Here is a 25,736-nt window from a genome sequence, read left to right as displayed (position 1 = left end):
CCGGAGTGCACATCCTTGCTTGATTCTTTCACCTGCCCTATCTTGTCTCCCTTACTCTTGTACAGTTTTCTCCTAAGTCCAATTTTCAAGAAATCTGTCTCAGCTATTTCCAGGGAACCAAAGCTAATACCCATCCTCAAACAGTGATATGCATTGAGTTGATAGCTACTTAGATTTGAACACATTCCTAAGCTGGACAGTATCCAGAATTTGAAGCGCACACAGAGTACAGCTGAGTCACAGAAATTGTGAGACTTTATGGTAAAGAGTCGAGGACTCGTATAGAGACTGTTTCCAGAAAGATCTTGATTAAAAAAAACCCTCTCTAGCTCCAAGACTCATGAGGCCCAGTGCTATGTCCAAGAGCATGTGTCCTGCCAGCTTAGGTTTGTATCAGTTCCTTGCAAGCTAAATAGCTTTGACTCAACCAGAAGTCCAAATAAATTCAAGCTTGCTCCAAATATATCTCTTCCTATCAGAATCCTCTCATTTGTAATGGAGAAATAGAGGCAACTTGCAAGTTCATCACTGATGACAGTCCCTTCTAACCCTAACATTCTAACGTGGGGAAAGCTCCAATCCCAACAACTCATCATTAAATCACTTTGCAGTTTGGAAAGCAGGCAAGGAAACATTTCGACAGATAATTTGTTCAATTTGTTTTTTTTTTATTGTTGTCAGTTCCGAAATCAGGCCCTAAAGATTAGGGTTAAATATCCTACCTCAGAAACGTCTTTGAGGACTCATCTCTAGAAGCAAAGAAAATGAAGTAAAAGATAAACAGCTGGGACTACATCAAACTAAAAATTTTTGTACAGCAAAAGTGACAATAACCAAAACAAAGAGATACCCTACTGATTGGCAGAAAATATTTGCACTCCATACAACTGATAAGGGACTGATTTAAAATATCTACAACATGTTCACATGACTCAACAAAAACTAAGCCAACAATCCAGTCAAAAAGTGAGCAGAAGAGCTAAAAAGACATTGCTCCAAAGAGGAAATGCAAATGGCCAACAGGTATATGAAAAAATGCTCAACATCACTTATAATCATGGAAATGCAAATAAAAACCATAACCACCTCACATCAGTGAGAATGGCACATATTAAAAAACTGGCAACAACAAATGCTGGTGAGGATGTGTAGAAAAAGGAACTCTCCTACATTGCTGGTGGGAGTGCAAACGGGTCCAATGACTATGGAAAGCTGTGTGGAGGTTCCTTAAATTACTAGAAATGGAGCTACCATATGACCTAGCAATTCTACTCCTAGGAATCAACTCAAAGGACTCAAAAACATTTAATTCAAAATGAAACCTGTAGCCCTATGTTTACTGCACCACTATTTATAATAGCTAAGCTATGGAAACAACTTAAGTGTCCCAAAATAGATGACTGGATAAAGAAGCTGTGGTACATATACACAATGGAATAATATTCAGCAATCAAAAAAGATGAACTCATGCCATTTGCAGCAACATAGATGGAGTGAGAAGGGATTATGCTCAGTGAAATAAGTCAAAAGGAAAAAGAAAAGTACTGGATGGTTTCACTTATAGGAGGAATACAGGGGAACCAGACAAGAGGTCAATTAAAAAAAAAAAAGACAAAACTAGCAGCAAATTATAAATTGGAGACATGCAGCAGGGAAGAGGAAGGAGAGGAGTGCAAACAGGAGTGAAGAGCACAAGAGACTACGGTGACTGTTTGTGGGTGACGTGGTGGTGGAGAAATTAGGGGGAAGACACCTGAGGGGAGAAATCAAATGCTACACAGAAATGAACAATGTAAACTAAATAAAGCCACAAAAAAAGAGGGTTAAGTATCCTATTTTAAGTCCTATAGTCTTCTATCACTTTACCTATCTTAGTTAGCCTAATGATCACTGATCAAGAATAACTCTGCCAATTTTTAAAATATTCTTCCAGCTTAGTAAGAGGATGGAAGGGCAGGGAATATGAGTAGGTAGTGAGTAGGATCTCCATTAGAGTGAGATTGTTCCTCTGAGGAAGACAACCACAACCATGTTTTTAATGATCCCTTCCAATCAGCTACAGCAGATCCTTGAATAATGTCATTTCATTCAATATTGTTTTATTATAATGTTGATGAGAAACAAAAACTGATTTTCAGTCAGGGCCACTATCAGTGTGGAGTTTGCACATTCTCCCCTTGTGTGTGGGTTTCTTCCAGGTATTATATCTCCTCCCACCTCCCAAAAACGTGCACATTAGTTTTACTGGTGTATCTAAATTGTCCCAGTCTGAGTGTGTGTGCGAGTGTGCCTTGGAAAGGCATCCTGTTCAGTGTGAGTTACTATCTTGCACTCTGAGCTGACTCTGGGCACCCATGACCCTACACTAGAATAAGCAGGTTAGGAAATGAATTAACACAAATTATCATTTACAATGAGAAGCATTTGGTGTCTTCAGAACTTTGGTGATGTTTTTGTGACCAGAATTATGCCACAGGAATGTAACTCTTGTTTATATCAATTAGCCTATGGGAAAACTGGTTGTGCTTCATGTCGTTTCTCTTAAATTTGAAATTTCCAAGAACCTACTGAAGACCTTAAGGAAGGACTTACTGCAATTGCCCCACAGGCAAGAGAACCGCGGAATTGAGGAGGGAGAGGAGATCCCTCAACCAACCTAGATCCTGGAAAACACATTCCTTGAGTCATTATCCTTGCCCATTCCATAAGCAAGATCAAATAGATAAAGACTTATTAATCAGACATCTGTGAAGCCATTCAATAAAGTACTCATCTATGTAAGACATGGTTTCATTAATCTCATGTGTTTTTGGACTTTCAAGATTTATTTATTTATGCATACAAGAACTGGGGTGTAGGCCAGAGGTGTACAGGGGTGAGAGTATCTACTGAAATACACTGCTAAGGGGAGCAGCAGGCAAGACAGGAGAGGTCTGCTGCGACATGGCCAAGGATCAAACCCATGCCGCAGTGGCTGAGATAGCTTGATATCACTGAGACTTTAACCCCTGCACCACGAGGGAGGCCCCTGTTTTTGGATGTTAATAGAATGCATAAATTGCTTTGTGAGTGCCCTTCCTCTGAAGAGTGAGAGACGAGAGACGCAGCAGACTCCAATGAGGATTGCCATGAAAGCACTGCAGACTAGAGGACTGACTGGGCAGGAGAAAGAGGCCTAGAGACACTGTACATGCCAAGACCCCTGGTGCACCCTCCTCTGCAGAGCTGAATTACACTGGCTGCCACAGCCACGAACCATACTTCACCCGAACTCAACCCAAGTTTTTATCTAGTGTAGGTTCCAGAGGGATTTTAGATACCTTCTGTCATGCAGACTCTCTTACTCCTCATGCTGTGCTGAAAATATACTGCTAAGAAACCTGGAAGACCCCACTTAATTAAAAGTCAAAGATGCTGTTACCAAAAACGGATGTACCAACATCATGTGCCTCCTGATGTGATGCTCCAAGAAAGACTCAGTCATTTTGCATAGCGTTTCTACCAGAAGAGTACTTCAACCGAATCTCATCTAGAGGAAACATCAGTAAGATCCAAACTAAGAGACGCTTACAAAACAGCCGGCCTATATTTAAGAATATGCAAATCTTGAAAGCAAAAAGAGGCTGAGAACTAGTCCATATTACAGGAAGCTAGAGAGACATGGCAACCAAACACAAGGCATACGCTGGATTGGGTCTGGAAGGGGAAAAAAGAATGGCCAGAAACACACCGTTACAACAATTGGTGAAAATTGAATATGGACTGAATACTATATAATACATGATACTGTATCAAATGTTAAATTTCCAGAGTTTGATAATTCTACTATGGTTTTGTAATAGGATTTCCTTGTTCTCAGGATATATGTGATGACACTGTGTCTATCTGCCTCTCCAACCTGAAATAATTCAGTGTGTGTCCTTGTGCTTGTGTGTGTGTGTGTGTGTGTGTGTGTGTGTGTGTAGAGATATAACACACGTGAAAGAATGTTAACTGCTAATATAGCTAGATTAAAGGTAAAGGTTGAGAGCTATGTGTACTATATGTGCCATTCTTCTGTGAATTTCAAATTATTCTCAATAGAGATTTTTAAAAATGCCAACTTTATTATTTTGTTAAAATAAATAATGTGAAGGTTTTTTTTTAATATCCAGATGACACAGTAAAGTGAAAAACAAATAGGCCCAGGGCAACTGAGAAGTCAATACTCCTATAGCTCCACCAAGAAACAACTGAGCATTGTGTAACACAGTCACTAAATCATTCTGAGATTCGGTTTCCTATAAAATCAAAGAGCTGGTCTAGATAATATCTAGGATGAGCTCTTGTTCTTCTACTTGTAAGACTTCTCTTTCTACATCTTCAACTCCGACAGCACCAAGCCATAAGCTCTTTTTCAAGTGTATTTATTCTTTATTGATTCATTTATATATAGCAGCCTTCTTCCTGAGAGCATAGCCACAAAGCTGCAACAATGACCACTTTCAATAAAAAAAAAAAAAAGTCTGGAAATGCAACGTAATGCAATTTAGAATAGATTTGTACTAACAGGAAGTATAATTAATCCAGAAGCATTCTTACAGAGAAACCCCAGGTTTTTGATACAGGTTTGTTTCACCTATAGAATGGAAAGAAGGCAACAAAGGTATATAGAAAGTCAGCCCGCCTGACACATTTCAATAGAGGAGATACAGTTTCTATTCCAAGTATATAAAGAAATGCCAAAAAAATATATATATAATGAACATGTTCACCAACAATTATGACATTATCTGCTGGCAATATTAGTCTGACTCCTAGTGATACAATATAAACTTGAGCACTAGCTCGAAGAGTAATGAAATGAGCAAAAATTGATTGTGAAATGTTCTTGGCTTAAGCCTGGAGTAACCATCCTGCTGACCTAAGAAAAATGCACACAGTAAATCGCTTCAGGAGGCATAAGGGTCCAGAAAAATCTGCTTCTAAAGGGTAAAGCATCATTTTCATTTGGAGACCTACTTTCAGGTACTAAATTAAATTTTAGATGGCCTCAGCCTTTTTCCATCTCTAAAAGACCCAACTCATATTTGTCATGTCTCCAGTTTTGGAAAGCTGGCAGTGGTAATCTTTTTCTCAGATGAATTCCTTGACTTGTTCAGCTTGGTTAGTTAATTACAGTCATTACCATGAAAAATACTAGGTCTCATTATTTATTTATTTTTTTTCAAAGAGTAAAATGTGAATGTTTAGCCTGGTCATTTTGCACTTTCATTGCTTGGATGACATTGCTAGAGGTTAACTGCAAAGCAAGAAGCAGACAGGATAGAGTAACTTATGTCAGAAATGTGACAACTGCACAGTGTTTCAGCATTGCTTTTTACTTCAACACAAATGCACTAAGCTACTGTCCTACCCCCCAATTCTGTTATCTTAGAAAAAATGACTTGGTTTCTCTGTCCCTAAAATGTTCTATCTGTAAAATGGGGATGTGATTTTATTTTTTGAAGATCAATGACTGAACTATCTTCCCAGAACAGTTATTATTCGATGGAGTTATGAATTTGGAAATGTATGACCTCCCCCTTTGCTCCTTTCCAAAAGCTCCGTGGAAACAAGGGAATTTTTTAAAGATAGAAACCTGTAAGGGAAAAAACAGGAGATAAAACAACTAGTGACAAAATTTGGAAATGACCTAGAAAACCTGAGAATTCTGAATCCCAAACCAGCAGCAGGGAAAGCTGAGAACCAATCCGATAGGCCAGCAGCCCCTTGAACTGCTCAGAAATTAGTACCAGCAGCTAACTCTAGAGATTGGACTGAAAGCAGGGGGATTGGGTGAGATACTTTTCATGAAACATTTAGAATCCAGATCCTCTACTTCACTCTGCACAGAATTTGCCTGCCCTGGTCACACTCTGGCAGCAATTGGGGGTTGGTCATTGCAGAGAATCGGACAGGCGAATTAAGGATGGGGTGATACCAGGTATAGTTGATGATGGACCTCAAGTTGAGGAACGTGCCCAAAGACACAGGTATTTACAGGCATGTCTGAGACTGTGGCATGGTCCGCTGCCCTGAGAGCCTGTTAAAAGGCCCCATCTGAGACTCCTTATGAAGGTTCCAGTAAAGCTCATCTTAAGAGCAGAGTTATAGTCTGTTCTTGTTGTGCTTATGCAAAAGAACTGGCCCTGTTTATTAGAAATAAATTTGCCAAATGGATTTCTCTGTAACCATTTGGTCAACTGAAGTGAGGGTGGAAAGAAATTTCAGTCATTTTTGATAAGTTCTGGTTCTTTTCAGTCTACAAATACGACTAACACTTTAAAAAGCTATTTTGCAGAAGTCTGCTTCTAACAGGCTACAGCATCCCACAAACTTCCCTTTGCATAATGATCAGCTACTTTTGAAAACGCGAGTGTCATCATCCTGACGTCTGGGAAGAATATCCCATACTATCCTTCCCAACATCCACTCTGCCCCAAATTTGGAAACAATAAGACCTTGGATTCATCATACTTGGGTAAAACCTTGCCATTTAAGAGAGTAGACTGTAATCCTTACTTCTAACTTAACTTTAAAGCTCATCAAACTTTCCCCGAGCAGAGAGCCTGATGATCCTGACATTGCTCTTGCTCATGACGCATTCTGCCCCTGTCAAAGTTGAGAACACCTTTCTCTGGAAGGCTCACTACTATTATGTGCTAAACCTCCTGCTGGGTGTGTGGCTCTCTGGCCTATCCCATCACTTCAGGGCTCCCTTGGTGGGTGCTGCCTTGCAAGGGACAAACAGGATTTAAAAACAGCTCCCCATTTGCTGGGAACAAATATCCCATCTGCATTCTTTTTGGTCAAGCAGCACTCCAGGAATGGGTTACCTCCCCAGTGACAACCCGGAAACTTTGACTGGTTTGCTACTAATTTTGTTAGTTGACCTAACATTCAGTAGGTGGCCCTGAATGACTCTAAATATATGGACTGGGGCCCAGGTAGGCACTTGCACAATAATTAAAATTGAATGTGTAACAGTGTAATCTCCATAGAAAGGGGAGGTTCCAGGACCCTGCCCCACCTAAGGAAGGGTGGAGCTGAGCGGCAGGGAAAGCTAGAAAGGACTGGGAAAGAGATGACTTGGGCGTGGCACATAGAGCAGAGACATGTGAAAAGAAAGCTGGGCTTGCTTCTCGGTCCTGGACTTGTACACAGGACTTGGAGGACATAAAAGGAAAACTTAGAAGAGATCTGGGTTAGAGACCCAGAGGGAGGCTGGCAATGGCAGCCCTTATCTTGACTTGTACTTTGATTTTGCTCTTTTCCTTCCAGACTTGCCTGGCCCCTTCTGCCCCTTTCCTATGGTTCCCCGCCAGAAGGGGCCTTAGACTTGTGGCAGGCTTTTGGACCAACCCTGTTTGGCTGAGCATTTACCCACCAGGGTGGATGGATAACTCTGGGTGCTTGATTTGGAAAATTTATTCCTTCCCTTTTCTGCACTGCACATTAATAGTAGTAAAGTTCCTTTCCATTAAAGGTCTTATGCCCTAGAGTATGTGTTGTCTTGATGCAGCAGATAACAGAACCTATATAGAATGGGCAGCTTTGGAGGTTCTGGGGTGTAGAACCTCTCCCCTGCCCTGTACCAGATTGACTTCATTTTTGTCAATAGCAGCCCAGTAATGAGGAGACAATGGGGAAACACCTACAAGATTCTGATGGGCAATGACTCCCAAGCCAGACTTCAATTATCAGTGAAGTGTCAGGACAGAATGAAACTAATTTTTGTGCAAGCAAATTCCCCCCAAATTCACTCCCTATACAGCCTATTCCAAGAACCTGCTAGAGGAGGAGCTTCATTAAAATGAGGGAATAAATCAAGGAAAAGGGAGGTAGGGAATTCAGGCAACAGTGAATACCATTAAAGAAGGTACAGAAATTCACACACTGAAGGGTGAGAGGAGATCACAGATTGGCAGGTATACAGTGGGGGTAAAGACCCCAACATTCCAGGTTAGAGGTAGTTAGAAGACATCAGAGAGTTTACTCAAAATGTTGAAATGGAGGGCCTCCCTGGTGGCACAAAGGGGTTAAGCCTCAGCACTATGAGCTATCCACAGCCTCTGCAGCATGAGCTTGATCCCCGGCCAGGGAGCTACCCACATGGCACAGCAGACCTCTCCTGACTTGCCTGCTGCTCCCCTCAGCAGTGAATTTCAGTCAATCTGTCTGTTCTGCTCCCTACTCTGTCTCTGGTGAATCCTCTCACCCCCCACACCTCTGGCCTGGACCCCAGTTCTTATATGTATAAATAAATCTTAAAAAAAATGTTGAAATGGAGAGAACACGGGGAGTTGGGAGCTGAACTGAGGATAAGAACATAAAAAATGAAACGAATAAACAAACAAAAAAAAGCTATTAACTGCGGGTAAAATAAAGAGTTGTGCAAACATGGAAAAATAACCGAAAATAACCATAGTATTGTATGGGGCTCAGCTGTGGATAGTATTTACATAGCTCATGAAAATACTTAATACTGAACTCATCAGAACCATGCTGTAATTGCAGAGACATTATAGTAGATGAGTCCATGGTAGGGGCTGGAAGAGTAAAAGTGAGCCAAATCCTCATCTTCAGTAATGGAAAGTAAATAGATAATGCTGAAAACAAAGAAAAGTGATAAGGAAGTTATTTAAAGACATCAAGCTAATTAGCTAAAATAATTGAAAATTGTTGCTGTTGAAAAGGAAATGGGGAATGATTTGACTTTTAATACTCTGTGCAAATATAGTTTGGATATAAATAAGAACTCAATTATAAGAAAGGAAGACGACATCGATAAGAACAAAAATAATTAAAGCACATAAAATAGGTTTAAATTTATGCCAGGAAAACATCAATGGTTAGGAAGCTAGAAAATAAAGGGAAAGAACCAAGCATTTATCTTACTTTTCCTATATACGCTGTACGTCAAAGTAATAAAATAACTGCTGAAGGAAGTTTTAGAAGTATTCCGGCAATAATTGAAGAAGGAAGGAGTTAGAATATTACCATTCTGTGACCCTAATGATATAATGAATCTGAAAAGTGATCATCAGTGTCTGTTAACTGCACGAAAAAATAAAGAAAATCAGACATTATGAGTGTCATAATGGAAGTACACAGTCCACCTATAAAGCATTCTTGCCAAAAATTCAAATCAAGCAAACCAAATCTCTAGAAAAATCTGAACACTGACTGATGATATAAAGGAACTGTTATTCACGCATATAGAGGCTATTTTTCCTAAGTGCTACGGTTTGGTAGAGGGTTTCTCAAATGTGAATGAACATGAGCATCATAAGCAGGACTAATTAGGTTGATCAAAAAAGTTACAGGAAAAAAAAAGTTACAGGAGGTGTTACAGTATGACAGCATTTGTATCGTTGATCAACACACGAAGTATACACTCCTACAAGTACATGTGGCATATATAAAGCATAAAGATAGAATGAAAATTATAAATGCCAAGTTTAGGATTGTGGTAGCCTCTGGAGTGGGGGATACATCATGTCTAATGAGGATATAGTCTTAAAATCTTCCGACTAAAAATGATAGTAAGAGAATGATTATAGTGCCATTTTCAAAATCTCCTCACTGATTACTTTATGTACATGAAGTATTCAGGGAGTTTTAATGAAGTGATAAAGCCACCTACTGCTAGCCTAAGTAAATTGTAAAAAGCTATCACTAGCACCCTATCAAACTAAATAATGAGAGTTACTGTTCAATTATTACTAGCAATAAGAAAGCCTACAATTCCTCCTTCAAACAACTTAGAGCAAAGCCGATTGCACCTTCTCTGCCAAAGGCTATTTCTACTGCTTGGCTTGAGCTATTTTAAGCATCTGTCAGGTCCTGAGCAATTTCTATATCTCTGTTTGGCAGCAGTCCCAACATCCAAATTAGCAACTAGATGTATGAATAACCAAGCAAGATAAGAAATTGCTATGTGCGTTTAAGCGAAACATCATTTATCTAAAGAGAAAGTTTATCCAACTCAATAACAATAACAAAAATAGTCCTGTATCATGGCTTAGCTGTGCTTTCATTTATATTTACATAATTATCATACTGAGACTTCACTATAGGTCATGCATTTAGAAATGAGAAAGTATGTCAGTCTGGAAAAATTATTTCATTTACTTAGTTGCTGTGATATATACTATGATGAACCACTCTGCCAAAGAAGGGGGAAGAAGATGTTCCATATTGACTTAGAAACAATGAAATACTACATAAACAACAGTAAAGTTCTTAAGGTGCTTTAAATAAAAAATAGTCTTTTCATAGTTTTGCAAAATTCAGGACACCCTGTGTGGATGCATTAAAAATTATGAAAGGAAATAAACGCGTATGTTATACTTCTCGAGGTGTGAGGTTAGAGGTTATATTTTTTCTACCATGACCACATACTGCTTTTCTAAATGAAAAAGTATTTTTACCAAGAATCCAGTATTATAATGTATGTAAATGTTTAAAGGACACACTTTCAATCCTAATTGCTGAGTTATTAATAGAACACCTGAATGATTGACTATTGCAATATGAAATTTCATTTGCATGTCTTGGTAATTTTTGTTTAAATATGTTGTGTCCTACTCCAATCAAAAGTGATGGTTGCTCCATTTCTCAAAATCATCTCAATTTTTTCTCCTCTGAAGTGTGCTTTGTCGACACATCACAAATATCCCTTAGTCATTTACCTGTGCATTTATAACTAACTGTGGTGATTCTCAATCTTCGTTGCTTATTGGAATCACCTTGGTGATTTTTAGAAATTCCAAGACTCAGGGCACACCCCTTGCACAATAAGAATCTATGCAGGTGGAATCATATCAGTAGTAGTTTGATAAGTTTCCCAAAGTGATTCCAATGTACAGCCAAGTGCTGGCAACCAGTGAAATTAGAGTCAAAATGTGGTCCATGGACCAGATGCACCAGCATTATCTGAGAACTTACTAGAAGCACAGAATCTTAGTCCCTACCCCAAATCTATTAATCAGAACCTGCATATCAACAAGCTCCTCAGATTATTGACATGTATGCTAAAATTTGAGATATGCTATTCTAGAGTCTTCAAAGGGAAAATTGAGGTTAAAAAGATCAAAGCCCTAACTGTGCCCATATTCTAACCAGAAGTTTGGCTGTGTTTGAGGTAGGTAGCATTTATGTTGAACATTATCTTATTTGAAGGTCATGTGTGTGACTGGTCTTCTGCACCCATAGGCAGATGTTTGTAATCACTTCCCATAGTGGAGGATGTCTGTTCCTACTTAGGAGTTCCTTATTACCCCCAGGAAATAAGTTAATACTACTAATTACCGACACCATTTATGAACCTTATCCCACCACAGTTTTCACAATCAGATTTCACCTACTTCAGTCACATCCCCGCAAGACCCCAGCATCTTTCATGTGTCCACACTGATTCACATTGCACAGCTCTGAACACAGAGGAAACTTTCAATACATTTTTGCTAGCTGTCTTATTATTCTGCCTTCAAATGGACAATAGCCCTAACTAGAAGGTCCATTTCTCTTTCTCACAAATGCAAACTCAGCATTCAAATATCTACTTCCGGTGTAGCGTCACCCCAAGCAGCCTCGGGTGGGGAGTCCCTCCTGTGATTAAACTTCATCTGCTGTGAGGCCCTAGCTCCTGGTAATCCCGTCTGACCCTTCAGGAAAGGAACCAGAAGTCCTTGAAGTAGTAGGGCTCCTAGGCCCTCCATAAATACGTATATAATGAATCAATAACTGAGAGGACCATCTCTCCTCATGGAGACTTGCCAAGTGGATGGCAGAGGTTCTATTTAGGCGGAATATAAAACCACTAGAAAGCATCTGGTTTGGAAAAGGATAGGACTATGAGATGTATTTTTTATGAGGCATTTACTGTTTAAAGGAAAATATTTTAAATAATGCATCTTTCAAAGTGCTCAACTATAGGCTCTTATTTCATATATAGCATATGGCATCCAAGGAAAGTTTCGTATTATGACAACTGGACTATCATCTGTTCCTTGTGTGTTAATTTGCCCATTCATTCAACAGTAAATCATTTTAAATATCCACTCTATGACAACACATGTTTTAAATGGCTACAGGAGGGCATACAAATATGAAGGTATCACCCCTTAGCAGAATTCAGTGGAACTAGTACAATCCTACAATGTCTTACAATAAGAGATCGTGTATATTTTGCAATTAGGCAAAGTACCTCACACTTGCTGTAGAGGGCACAATAATTTCTTTTTATTTGTTTTTAGGTAGCCCTGCCTCAACTTTGGTGTGCATTCAACAGCTGGGTCAACATCTGCATCTCTTCTTCTGGAGAACTCTGCTAGGTTACTGGAATTGCTTTGCAGTGATTTGAGATTTAGCTTGAAATATCTTTACTTGATTTCTCCTCTTTTTTCCCTTTAGACTTCTCCTGCTCCTGTCACTGAAAACTTTCCTCCCTCCTTCCTCCAGCCCCACCCTACCAGAGGAGCATATCCTTCATAATTATTGCCTGTCTGCAAATTCTCAGGGTTGACTTCTGAGGATCACTACCGGAGGCAGGAGCTTATGCTGTATTTCCATATAAATATATAAATACACACATATAGACAGATACCCAACATTCCTTACCCTGTATTTTACTTTGCCTTTATCATATAGTCATTTATATTCTGTATATATCTGTATTTCTCACTAGGTTAAAGGGCTCAGAAAAGTGACTCCCCTGGTGGCGCAGGCGGTTGAGTGCTGTGCTGTGAAGCTGTCCGCAGCCTCTGCAGCACGGGTTCCATGGGTTCCATCCCCGCCAGCCAGTGAGAATCCCACATGGCGGGACAGACCTCTCCTGTCTCGCCCGCTGCTCCCCTCAGCAGTGTATTTCATCAGTCTGCCTGTTTTGTTGCCTGCTCTGTCTCTGGTGAATCCCCTCACCCTCCCATGCGTCTGACCTGTATCTGAGTTCTTGTATGTATGAATAAATCTTTAAAATAAAAAAGGCCCAGAAGAATGTGAAGTATTTTATGCCTTATGTGTCCCGTTTTCTTCCCTCCATTCCCAAAACTCACAGACAACCCGAAGACACAATGATGCTGAGTGTTTTCAAACCAGATAGGATACACATACACCTAATAGACATATACATTAATTAAGAATAGTCAAAGAATATAAACCATATGTTATTAAAGGATTATTTTTCTGGATAGGCTGAACATATTAAAAATTCTCGTGACTTAAAAATAACCAAGTTTTTTTTAAACGAATTTGTCACCAAAAAAAGGGTTTTAAAGTAAGAAACGGTGAAAATAATCACATGACTATAGAATGTCTTTGAACATTTTATGATTAATGTCTACTAAAATTACTCAAATATAAGTAATTCAGTGGAACTAGTACCATCCTGGCACAGATTTTTCAGCAAGCCATAATTAGAAATGAAAGTGGAGATAAAAGGTTTCATCAAGTCTCTTTATTTTGCCATCCAGCCTGGCCCTACCCAATTCCTTTCCATTAATTCTGTTTCCCTAATATCCTTCAGCTCAGCCCCATTTGGGACATTCACATGCAAAATTCTCACAGCAGCACATGAGCTTGGCAAGCTGGCTGTCCTGCAAAATGCCCCTTCTCATCATCTCCCAGTAGGGACACTCTCCAGAACAAGAGAAGCAGACTTTCCTAAGTCTGTTTGCTTTAACTCAATTACCTGCAATGCCTTGGAATGTTCTTCCCATAGGGCACTTACTTATACACTGAATTTCAGAAGTATTCTTATTAGAGATAAAATTGATCTCCACCTTCAACCAATTTCCATGTAAATTAGGCTTGGCTAAACATGTAGCCTGGAAAAAAAAAAACAAGTTGTTGCAGAAATTCCAAAGACCTAAAGTATTTTTCATCAGTTGTCTGTAATGAAGAAAAGTCATTTTTCCATGAGCTTCCCCATCCCTGAGTTGCTGCTTCATGCCAGCTCTTTATAAAAATCCACAATTGTTTCAATGTGGCTATTGCTATTTTAAGTCTATGGTTCTTCATATGTTTTCATGGCCCTTATTGCCAAAATACCAGAAAGTGTTGCTGGAGGAAAACACATCTCTAGCATTAGGGCATGTGGCTAGAGGTGTGACATTCTAAGTCAGTGCCAAAAATGAGGGCGCCTCTGTGCCCAAGTAAGTGTTTCTCAATTTATTCCAAGAATCATCTAAATCAGAATTTGTTGGGAGAGCTTATTAAAAATGCAAATACCCAGGATCCACCTATCAAACCCAAATGTCTGGAGATAAGTGCAGCTTGATAATAGGGGGAGCCCTGACTGTCACTCATTGGTCCAGAAGTGAGGCCATGATTCAACTGACATGGAGACAAAACACAGAATTTTAAATTTGGGGCCTCTGCACTAGAAGCTCCATAAGGACTGAAAACTTTCTATTTTTTTCTCTGATTCTCTCTAGTTTTGGTTACATAATAGACACTCATCAAATTGTACTGATAGAGCAAGTCTGTTTCCCTTTGATGATGAACATTGCAAACTGTGAGGCTACCATATTCTCTTATCTTTGGCAGAAAGCAGGGTGGAGACAAGAATGAGACTGTCCTAGAAATACTCAAGTCCCTAATTCCAGTTGTCCCTGAAGCCCAGCTATCTCCCTGTCCTTCCACGGTTTTGTGAATTAATAAATCATCTGAACTTTTTGCCCAAATTTGCTTGATTTGGGTTTCTGTTACTTGCAAACAAAACTATTCTAATAAATAAAGGCAATCTGTAATTTCACCACACTTGAACCTAAACAATTATATTTCACCACACTTTAACCTAAACCAACCTCTGAAATATTTTAAAAGATGAGATACAAAGAGGTTAAGGACATTTGTGTAAGGTCACATGCTAGTTTGTGGCCATATCAGAACCGAAATTTATATACTGATGTTTCCTTCTTGGTGGAAAAGAACAGAAAAAAAAAACATGGGGGAGACTGAGAGCCTTGAATTCTTTTCATCTCTAGTGCTTTCAAGTTAGCTTAACATTGTAACACAACTGACTCCGTGATGAGGGAGATTTCAGGCTCCAGGCCCTTTCAGAAATCTCATTCTACTAAAGATAGAATATCTGATAAATTCTTGTCTAGTCCCAGTGAAGGTTTCATCTGTCATGGAGAGGGAGCGTGAGAACGGATCTTCTCCTTTTGATTTAATTCTAACCACAATGAAGAATTGGATGGTGACAGTGGTGATGCAGAAGTGCAGGAATCTGCAAAATCTCACCTTGTCTTAGAAATTGTCTGGCTTAGTTTTAGACCCTGCATACCTCTAGCTACGTAAGAGGAAAGCATAGATTTCAAAATTTTCACAGGAAAAAACCAAGAATAAACTCAACAGTTGTTAAACTGTAAGTGTGGGGGTGATAGACTAAGATGAGTTTGGTATAGTCTGTTTGCCAAGTATCATTTACCCATGCTTTGCCATCGATATCCTAACTTCTGCTGGGAACTCACTTCTCTACCACTCCCAGTATATATTGCTTGGTCCTTTGCATGCACTGATGACCTGAGTCTGGCCAATCAGATTTATTCTGGAATGGGCATGTAACTCAAATCAGGCCAAAGAGTCTAAATCAAGAGAGAAACACTCTTTTTCATTAGGGTTGTTAACCTGCACAACTTAACCCTTGTCTCTGTCTAAGTGTGGCTATTTTGTCAGCACAGAAAAAGAGCCTGCCTGAGAATGTATCCAACATGGAAGGGGGGAAGGGACAGGAAAAGAGAGATCTTAACATCATTAGTTTAGCATTTTATTCCATCCATACCAGGAAATTTTGATTGTGAGCCTGTTTTGCTGAAGCCCAGGTTAGAGAGGTTGATTTACATCTAAAGAGTCACATCTAAACATGTACAGACACATCTAAAGAGTCCAATGTAGGTACATAGGAGGTTTACTGAGCAACAAGCAATTTAAACAAAGAGAAGACCGACCACTAACCCAATATGAATAAGGAGTAGCATGAAGCCCTAACAATGGCCATCAGGAAGACAGAGAATTCAGGCTCATTAACTAAATGTGCAAAAATAAGACAAAACCCTTTCTGAAAAAGTATTTTCTCAGCAAGACAACACCAAGAGTTGCAGGAGTATTTGTTGGGTCATAACAAATAATAGAATGTTAAAAATTTATTATGTTTCTATTTTTCCACTGAGGAAATTTATTTTCAAATTGTAAACATTAGGACAACAAAGATCAGGAGAAAATAGGCTCCTGAACACTTATAGAGATGGGAGTATGTCAGTTCGATAACAACATTGGCTGATTTGAACAGAAAATTGATTTTTCACAGAAACTGGGTGGCTTATAGAAATGCTGAAAGGGTTGGAAAACTGGAATCAGAGACCAGGACCAAGGACACTGACTTGATGCAAGCTTAGAATTTAGACTTTTGGGCCCACAGCTCTCGTCTTCAGCTAGGAAGTGTCTCAGAAAATGAAGTATAGACTAATAACAGAATAGAAAAACAAGAGACGCTTAGGTTGTTGGTGTCACTGAGATGTTATCAGTCTGGCCTCACTTTCTCTCTTTTCGTTCTGGGTATCCCATAATGGCTTTTATCAATTCACTCATTTTATTTCCCATAAATTCCTTAGTCTTTTTTCACCCTCGCCCACCCCTTTTGCTCCTCTGACTGGATAATTTCATGTAACCTTTTCTTTGAGTTTGCTGATTATTTCACATAATTGTTCATGTCTGATGTTGAAACCCTATAAGAATTTTTTTATTAATTCAGGGCCTCCATGGTAGGATTCTCAGAGTTATCACCTCCATTGCCTGAGTTCAGTCTAGGACAGGGAGCTACCCACATGGCACAGCAGACCTCTCCTGTCTTGCCTGCTGCTCCCCTCAGCAGTGTATTTCAGTAGATCTGTCAGTAGATCTGCCTGTACTGCTCCTCACTCTCTTTGGTGAATCCTCTCACCCTCCCCCTCCACACACACACCTCTGGCCTACAGCCCAGTTCTTCTACAGGCCAAAAAAAAAAAAAAGTATGGAAAAAAATGTTTTAAATAAAATTATTGCATTCTTCAGCTCCAAATTTTCCATTTGGTTCTTTTTATATATTTCCCTCTTTGTTGAAATTATCATTTTGTTCATGCATAATTTTCCTGAGATCCCTGCACATCTTTATGAACTATTTTAAATTCTTTGCTAGGTAATTTTTGTACCTTTGTTTCTTTAAAACTGGTTTCTGGAGATTTTTTCCTTAAATTGGGCCAGTCCCCCCTGTTTCTTTTTATTCCTTGTAACTTTGTGTTGGTTGTTACACATTTGAAAAAAAAGGTTACCTCTCCCAGTCTTTGTGGACTGGCTTCACATAGGGAAATATCTTGACCAGTAAGTCCAGCTAGAGGTTCTGGGGCAATCTCAAATCTTATTTTTGTGTGTGTGAATGTATCTTTTCTGGAATGACACATGTAAATTCCTAATTAAAGGGATTTGCTGATTTCTACTTTTCCAGAAGCTTGTCATGTCTTGCACCCTCTGGTGTCTGTTATACTAAAAGCCCCCTGGAAAAACAGCATACTGCCTATTTAGCTTTTGCTCTCAGTGGTCCCCAGGCAACTAGTGTATGCTGATGACAGGTGAGACAGAAACTAGCCCATTGGACAGCCACTCCACAAAAGCCAGAACATTGGATGCACACTGCTCTCCCCCTGAAGTAAAGACCATCAAGTTGTACAGTGTTTGTCCATGGTGCCACAGGCCTTCTAGAGTAGCAGCATGCCACATAGCCCCTTTTTGTTCTCAGTATCCCCCAAGTATCTACAGTATGCAGGGTTTAGCCACATTATGAGATAGGCAAGAGAGATGCCAGTCCAGAAGCCCTCCTAAAACTCCAGTCACATTCTACTTTTGCTTTCAAAAGGAAACTGTCACAAGAGTCAGTTTGTACTGCAGTTTCCCTGGAGCAGTACTATGCTGCTCAGCTCATTTTTGTTCTCAACAATGTCTAGGCATCTATAGTATGGTGGTACCCATCAATGCTTCAAAAGAATTAAAACAGAAGCCAGTTCCTTGGAATGCCTCCTAAATGTCAGAACGTTAGACATATAGTCCAATATTCTCTTTCCTTCACCAGGAAGAAGGCAGGAGCTGGGAGTTTACTCTAGATCATATGATACTGTGCCAGGGGGAGAGACTAAGGCAAGAAACTGCCACATTGCCACAGAATTTCCTATGGACTTCAATGTGGCAGGATTCACACTTGCCTTGGTGAAGTCTCTTAAGTGACCTTTGGATTCTTCAGAGACAATTGGTCCATACATATTTGTTAAATCAGTGTTGCCCTGGGAGGAAGGAAAGTCTGACACTTCTGCCTGCCATCTTGTTGACATCACTTTCTGTACTTTCCAATTTTTTTCAAATAGGAGAAATAAACTTCTTTTGTACTTAGAATTATTTTAATATTTTTAATAGTAGCCAAATCTAATCCTAATGGATATACAGTTGCTTGGCAGATAATATTAGATGAAATTTTAACACTTTATAAATCTAGGATGATATAAATCTAAGATTCAAGGTATTTTTCTCCTCTCAAATATTTTGTTAGTTTTTTAAAAAATAATGAAAATATATAAAAGTGTATTTTGCAAGAAAGCAAATCCTCCTTTTTGATTTATTTTTGCTGTTAGCTGCAAGAAAACAATGGCTCTCTTGCTGTTGTGATTAATTAGGAAGAACAGAGCAGATATGCAGATATCCAGATGCTAACTCCTTAGCCAGCCTCATCCTCATCTTTCTGTATCAAAACCAGAGTCAGTTTGCACTAAATAAATGATCTCATTTTATCTATATTTAATCATTGGTAAATGAGAAAAAACTATTAGAAGAGATAATAGACCTCAGATTTAAAAATAAATATTGAGACAAGATAAATATCTCTGCTTTTCCATGACATTTATCTGGCAGCAGGAACCCATTAGACTCATGATATTCTATTCCATTGACTTATCTCCAGGTTCCCTTTTATGGAAGGCCAATCTTTTGGATGCTTTTATACTCATCATTTACATGTAGTTACCTACTTATCTCTTCTGCATCCACTAGTACTCTATGTCTGAATTTCAATTTTGTATGTCTTATGCAAAAATCAAAATCCAAATGTAGTGTTCTTGACATAAAAAGGCTAAATGTCACCCTCTGAATAAAAAAAAAAAACAACAATTTTACTGAGTAGATACTGAGTAGAGGTGGCCTGGAGACACTATTATGTGAGGCTTTAATTGTGAATTTCAGGTAACTATGCATGACCCACTCACCTGCATGTTAAATAGAAAGATAATATTAGTGACTTTCTGGAACATCTTAATTGAAAGAAAAAATATAATTAGCGACTAAAGATACTGATTTTTTTCTTTTAAACTAAGTTTGTCTTGTGCAATTTCTAGTTAATAACAAGCCAGATTTCTCTATCAGTCTTTCCAGAAGCAGCTCAAACAACCAAAGGTTGGGGGCAGGGGGAACAACCCAAGACACCTTAGAAGTTATTTTTTTTTTTTTTACCAAAGTTGTGAGTTTGGTAAAGCAGGAAGAAATTGGGAAAGCTTCCATTGTATTCTAGTTTTTGTTTTTTGCTTAGAACTGGGGTGTAGACCAGAGATGCGGAGGGAGGGGCCGGAGTGAGAGGATTCACCAGAGACAGAGTGGGGAGAAGAACAGACAGACTGACTGAAATACACTGCTGAGGGGAACAGCAGGCAGACAGGACAGGTCTGCTGCGCTATATGTGGGTTAGCTCCATGGTCAGGGATCAACCTCAGGCTGTAGAGGTGATGGTGCTGAGACTTAACTCCTAGGCCACCAGGGAGACCCTTCCATTGTACTTGAAAGTTCAAAAACATCTGAGTCAAATATTCCCCTCTTGTAACAACTGCTTATCCTCTCTTCGCAGATCTGCTCATCCACATGGCTTTAAACCACATATTTTACTTTCCTGGCTATTATCACTGTAGAGCCAGATAGCCTTGGAAAAGATTCATTTTGCTCTGTCATATGCATCAGCAACAAAATTTGTCAATCTGAATCTTTATTACTGGCGATCACATCAAAGCTTAAAAACACAGCACGGTTTCTTTTTTCACTTTAGATGTTGAATTTGTCACAGTAAAAACAGGTCTTTAGGCTTGTAAATGGAACATGTTTGATTTAAAAACCATTGAAAAGAATGAACAAAACAAACAAAAAAAACCCATAAGTCCTTTCTAAGAAAAACCAACTTAGAAAAAAAGGAAAATACAAGAGGTTGGTGGGAAGTAGAGAGTAAGAATCTACTTCTTGAAGCAACTACATGTAGAATAATAATGATTTTGAACAAATGCTAGCATTTATTCAGAGCTAACCCCTTTGCGGGCATTATCTGAACCACATCGTGAGATAGATTATCATTGCCAATTTACAGATGAGAGGACTGAGGCTTAGGAAAGTTAAATAATTTCCCCAAGGTCACAAGCTTAATTTGGTAGATAAAGAATTTAGCAGAAAGTCTTATTTCAACCTCTCCACTCATGCATTGCTCAAGAGCTACTCTTAACCAGCAACCATTCATTGTAATCATCCCCTCAAAGATGGGGGGATGATTTTACCCACATACTTTCTTGTTTCTCTCTCTGCTTATACAGCTTCTCTACATAAATCACAACAAACTCCTTTAAAACCAAGAACCTGACACATCTTCCTCCTTTCAAATATGCTCCCCAATTCTCCAGAAAAATGATCTTTGTAAACCACACCAGTATGATCTCATCACTCCCCTCTTTAAAGCCATTCAGTGACTCCCTGTTGTATGGATGTCATGGGCCTCAGTTTCCTCACCATTAATGGAGAGACTTAAATCAATGGTCTCTGGTATCCTTCCTGCTTCATGACTCATTTTTTTCCCACCCAAAGCAGTTCACTTTCTCTGGTCATCTGGTAATGGGTTTTTCTGCCTTTGGATTATGGGCTAAGATTCAGGTTCTTTCCAGGTATCACTCCTTATTGTATCTCATGGGAACACTGGAGCAAGATCTCTTGAGCAGACATTTTGTCAGAAAAGTGTGAGGATGAGCATTCTAGAATCATAATCAATATCAATGGTTTGAGACATATCTCATCTTTCAACTACCATCTCATGCATTCATGCAAATGTCTAGAAATTCACTATATCAGAGAATAAACTATCTTATATTTCTGACTTTGGCAGTTCTTTCAACAATAACTGTAGACATAATAGTGGAAATACTGGTTTATCATCAGAAAAAAAGCTGGAGTGTTAATGCTTTATTCATAACTAGGAAACTACTTAACAGCTGTTGAACTACCCAACAACAGTGATTCTTAATCACTCTGTTCCCCTAACATTGTGAATATTGGAGAAAACCTTAGAAATGACTCCACATAGGAAACTGTTATTTTCAAGTCAGAGAATTTACTCTAACCAAAGGAACGCCTCCACCACCACTTGCCAAATAAGGTAACTCTATACAGATTCATCAGCTTAAAAGAGAGGCAAGTTGATTTAGCATTGCCCCACAGAGCAATGATTTGTTATAGTGTATTCAAAGCATACATCCATCCATATGCATTATAGTACTCAAAGGCATAATTGACATATATTAGTCTCTTGTTCGGTGAGCCAGAATATGCATTAATACCTGCTTTGGGCCAATGTGACTGATGAAAGGGGGCTACCCCTCCTTCAGGTAGAGCAACGAGTGCCAGTTCACTTACTGCACCAGATTTCTAATTCTACCATTACACTGTGTACTGGTGATTAGGTTTCAACAATGATGACTATAAAATACAAAACAGGAATAATACTAGAAGTAGAGAAAAAGACATGAAAAAGAATCAGATCCTATGTTTAAATGTACAATTTCATGGCTCCTTGTGACAGAGAACATTTAAGAAACTTGTCAAGAAAACAAACAAAACTCAACTATCATTTAATGACTGAGAGATTTTGACAGTATAAAGGATATTATACACATCAATAAATATCTCTGGAGGATTATTATGTGCCCGACATTAATCCAGATGCTGGGGATAAAGCAGGGACAAGAGAAACAAAAAAATGCCTGTCCTCATGGGGATTACATTCTAGTATTGTGTTAAGTATACAGATCAGTAAAAATATATAGTTATTAGATACTCACGGTTGAAGGATAGGGATGTAATTTAAAATATTAAGTCAATGAAGAGTTCATTGAGAGGGTAAAGGGGCAAGCTGTGAGTATTCCAGGAGAAGGAAACTGCAAAGGAAAGTCCAAGTTAAGACTAGAACTACGAAGTCTGAGCAAGGCAGCCAAAATGGCTGATTTGGGAACAGTTAAAAGAAGAAAGGTCAGACAAATAATGAGGGCCAGATGGCAGGGAAATTTTTAGGCTATCCTATGGACTCTGGAATTTCCTCTGGGGGAAAGAGCAAACATTGAAAGACTGTATCTGACATAACATTCTGGTTGCTCTTTTGAGAAGGCCTGTGAGGGGCAAAAGAGCAAGAACAGGGAGAAGTCTCTAATTATATTTATGATTATATTAACAGATGCAGAGAAAACATTTACTAATATTCAACATCCATTTATGATAAAAATCCTCAAAAAACTGGGATTAGATGGAACATAGCTCAATATAATAAGGGCAATATGTAACAAACCCACAACTACCATCATTCTCATTAGTGAAAAGCTGAAAGCTTTTCCACCAAGATCTGGTACAAGAAAAGGATGTCCATTTTCACCACCATTATTGGACATGGTATTGGAAGTCCTTAGGTAGAGCAAACACAGTATTGCAAGTCCTAGCTAGAGCAATTAGGCAAGAGAGATAAAAAAAAAAGGAAACCAAATTGGGAGGAAAAAGTAGAGCTATCATTATCTGCAGATAACATGATAATATACATAAAGAACACTAAAGACTCCACTAAAAAAATTAATTGAAACAATAAATCAGTTTCCCTCCTGTATGCAGACAATTAGCTAGAAGAAGAAGTCAAGAAAACAATCTCATTTACAATTATATCAATAAAATTAAATACTAGGAGTAAATGTAAAGGCAAAGGAAAAAAAACCCTATACAAAGAAAACTATAAGATATTGTTAAAAGAAATAGAAGACACAAAGAAATGGAAAGATATTCCCTGCTCATGTATTTGGAAGAATTAACATTGCCAATATGACCATTTTACCCAAAGCAACATACAGACCAAATGTAATGTCTATCAAAGTTTCAATGGCATTCTTCAGAGAAATAGAACAAACATTACCAAAATTCATATGTAACCACAAGAAAACCCCAAAAGCCAAAGCAATCCTGACAAAAGAGAAGGAATGACAGTATTACACTCCCAGACTGTAAACTATATTACAAAGCTATAATAATCAAAATAGCATCATACTGGAACAAAAACAGACACACAGACAAATGGGACAGAACTGAAAGCCCAGAAATAAACCCACACATTTATGAACAGTTGAACAATGACAAAGGAGCCAAGAATATACACTGGAGAAAGGAAAGCCTCTACCAATAAATGGTGTCAGAAAAACTGGACAACCACATGCAAAAGAATAAATCACTTTCTCACACCATACACAAAACTCAGTTCAACATGGAAAAAAGACTTCATTGTAAGACCTGAAACCATACAATAAATGGAAGAAAACACAGGCAAAACACTCCAAAACAGAGACTTCAGAGATGTCCTTCTGGATTTGTCCCCAACAGGAAGGAAATCATAAGAGAACATAAACAATTGGGACTACATCAAATCAAAATGCTTCTGCACTGTAAAAGAAACTCACTAAAACTAAGACACCTTACAGAATGGGAGAATATATTTGTATGCCATACACCAAACACGGAGCTGATATCCAAGATCTACAAAATTCATACAACTCATTCAAAAGAAAATAAACCCAATCAAAAACTGGGCAGATGAGCTAAATAGGCACTTCCCCAAAGAAGACAAACAGATGGACAACAGGCACATGAAAAAATACTCATCATCATTTGTCATCAGGGAAATGCAAATCAAAATCACAATGAGTTACCACCTCACACCTCTAAGAATGGCCCATATCAAAAAGACTAGAAATAAATGCCGGCAAGAATGTGGAGATAAAGGAACCCTCTTACACTGTTGTTGGTAATGTAGCCTGGTCCAGCCCTTATGAAAAACAGTATGCAGATTTCTCAAAATATGAAAAATGGATCTACCATGTGACCCAGCAATTCCACTCCTAGGTGTCTGCCTGAAGAATACAGAAACAGTAATTTGAAAATAAATATGCACTCTTATGTTCGCTGCAGCACTATTTACAATAGCCAACATAAGGAAGTATCCAAAGACAGATGAGTGGATTAGGAAGATGTGGTATATATACATGATGGAATACTACTCAGCTATTAAAAAGATAAAGTCTTGCCATTTGCAAAAATAAGGACAGAATTCGGGGCCTCCTGGTGCAAGGGGTTAAATCTCAGTACGATGAAGCTATTTGAAGCTACTGCAGCATGAGTTTGATCCCCGGCCAGGGAGATAAACCACAAGGCACAGCAGACTCTTCTGGCTTACACGCTGCTCCCCTCAGCAGATCTGTATTTCAGCAGACCTGCCTGTTCTGCTCCCCACTGTCTCTGATGAATCCTTTCATACCCCGCACCTCTGGCCTACACCCCAGCTCTCATATGCATAAGTAAATCTTTAAAAAAAATGAATTGTATGGGGTTATGTTAAGAGGAGTAAGTCAGAAGGAGAAACACAAATACTGCATGGTGTCACTTATATGTGAATACAGAGATGCAAAACAAAGGGTCATATAAAGCCAAATCAACAACAAAGCCTAGAGATGACTGTACAACTGAGGTTACCAAAACAGCAAAGGGAAGGGAGAAGCAAGAAGAAAGTAGGATGGGAACTCAATGGACTATGGTGGAGGACTACAGGTCCTTTGGTGGTGGGAATGGTATGGTAACAATACCTGAAGGAGATCTTATACCTCTAAAACAAAACAACATAATAAGCCAATATTATCTCAATTATAAAAACATTAAGTAGATCTCTAAAGTAATAAATTCAAGGTGCATTCCCAAGGAGAATGTGCTACAAGGACTGGGCATATCATGCATTCAGCTATCTAAGCCAATTCCAGAACTCATATTTAAGCAAAACTTTGGAAAACTTTGAAAGTATTTTTAAGACAGTTTATTCCATTAAATGTACTAAACCTTAAATGTTAAGGTTCGACAGTTATATGATTAGCTTTTTTTTTTCCATATTCACCCTTAGATAGCAATGATTTGCATAAGAGGAACCTTTTGATTTTAATGTTTTTCCTGGATAGCTTTGCATAATTTTTATGTGATTTCCTTGATGAACCCACTAAAACTATTTTCCATCCAGAGTTTTGCATAATCTGCATAAAAAGGAAGCACTGAGGAAGAACCATTCAGCAAGATCACAGAAACCATGTGTTGGGAGCTGCCTGTCAGCAAATGCTGCTAGAGATTCTGTAAATATCAGGACAAATCTTGCAGATAAGGGCAAAATAAATGACTTTAGCAAGATGTTGTATAGGCTGCATATTTCTTGTGGGGTCATTGTTACTTCTAAAGAATCCAACTAAAGGGCCTTCCCGGTGGCGCAGCGGTTGAGTGCTGGGTTGCTGGGCTGCCCGCAGCCTCTGCAGCGCCGATTTGATCCCCGG

Source organism: Talpa occidentalis, unplaced genomic scaffold (assembly GCF_014898055.3).
Source record: "Talpa occidentalis isolate TD23 unplaced genomic scaffold, MPIMG_talOcc4v2.1 talOcc4.15, whole genome shotgun sequence".
Lineage (NCBI taxonomy): Eukaryota > Metazoa > Chordata > Mammalia > Eulipotyphla > Talpidae > Talpa > Talpa occidentalis.
The sequence above is the reverse complement of the archived record's forward strand: the minus strand, read 5'-3'. Positions refer to the sequence as shown.